The 1300-nt window shown below is 50.5% G+C and overlaps 1 protein-coding gene across 4 annotated transcripts in view; it reads left to right on the forward strand.

The window, feature by feature from the left end:
* The first annotated feature begins 20 nt into the window (after window positions 1–20).
* The window catches only part of LOC104910496 (amphiphysin-like), a 25803-nt gene continuing 24523 nt past the window's right edge, over window positions 21–1300 (forward strand). For 3 of the 4 annotated variants that reach the window (XR_004159428.1, XR_004159423.1, XM_031552994.1), the window contains exon 1: window positions 21–89. The gene's annotated coding sequence lies outside the window, so the exon portion shown is untranslated. Of the gene's footprint in view, window positions 90–539; window positions 954–1300 lie in introns of those variants that run through there. The other variant, XR_004159424.1, reaches the window with a different exon arrangement.

Below are 1300 nucleotides of genomic sequence, written 5' to 3' on the forward strand. Positions count from 1 at the left end.
TCACCTCCCTTGCCCTGCTGCCACCACTCTTTTGTTGCAGTCCAGAATACTGTTGGCTTTCGGGCTACAAGCACACACTGCTGACACAGGTAAAGCTTTCTGTCTACCAGGGAAGTCCAAGACCTTCTTGGCAGGGCTGCTATCGAGGAGTTCTCCCACCATTTGGTAGTTGTGCTCTGGAATCCTGCCTTCAGGCACGAAAGCCAGGGAAGCATTGCTGGTGAAGACAGGGGCAAAGAAGCCGTGAGGTACATCAGCCTCTCTGCTCCTATGCTTATTAACACAACAGTAGGCCCGCACCATCCCTGTCTACTCTTTTACTTGTAAGGAAACCCTATCAGCTGGAGCCTGCACACTCCTCTGCAAGTATCAGGTCTGTGTCAGGTGAAAGCAGCCAAAGCTGGCCCTGATATCACAGCCCTGACCAGCTCCCTGCTGGCCAGTATGAGACCCAGCTGAGCATCACCTGCGTTGTCCCCCCAGCAGCTGTGTGAAGAAGCTGGCTGAACTCGGTGGCCTGTTGTTCTGCTCGGCCAGAGAATGCCAGGGCAATTGCAGCTCCCACAGGCAGCTGCTCATTGATCTGCAGACACCACAGATTGCTGACAAAAGACTTCTGCTTGCTCTCCTTGATCAAGCAGTTGGTAAGCAGCCTGATCGAGACCATGCAACAGTTGATGACGTTATCCTATAATAGCTCAAGTGACCAAGCTGAGAGAATCTTTTCCATGGTGTACTGCACGTGAGTCGTAGGCCCATTCACTTCTGGACACTTAAGGACACAGTTTGCAAAGGAATCCCTCATTTTATCTCCATCTATCACTAACTGTATCCGGAAAAGTCCTGCAAGAAGACACAAAAGCCAGGACAAGCTTGCTGATGACAGCTGAGGACACGCGGGAATGTCCGTGACACAACAGCCACTGCAGTCAGGGAAGATCTAGAAAATACAGGTGATGAAGCAGAAGAGAAAGAACTAAGCTTAGTCATGCTCCTGTGGCACACGACTCCATTTGTTTGGCTAAATCCCTTTATAGGCTGCCCTCATGCTGCACAGCAGGGACAGTTTCAGTTGTCCCAGATGTGGGTATCTGCTGTCAGTGCAGGTGTTGTTGGACAAAGCAATGTCCTTCCCGCTCTGGGAGCAACATCCTACATTTCACCAGATATTTGCATCTGAACAGCTCCTTGCTGTCCTTAATCTCCACATGTGGGCATTAGTGGCTCACTAATTAGCATCAGTGAGGTACCTCACAGGGAGGTGTCTATGTTGTGGACATCTGATCTGAGGAAAGAGGAA

This window comes from Meleagris gallopavo, chromosome 4, assembly GCF_000146605.3.
Source record: "Meleagris gallopavo isolate NT-WF06-2002-E0010 breed Aviagen turkey brand Nicholas breeding stock chromosome 4, Turkey_5.1, whole genome shotgun sequence".
Taxonomy (NCBI): domain Eukaryota; kingdom Metazoa; phylum Chordata; class Aves; order Galliformes; family Phasianidae; genus Meleagris; species Meleagris gallopavo.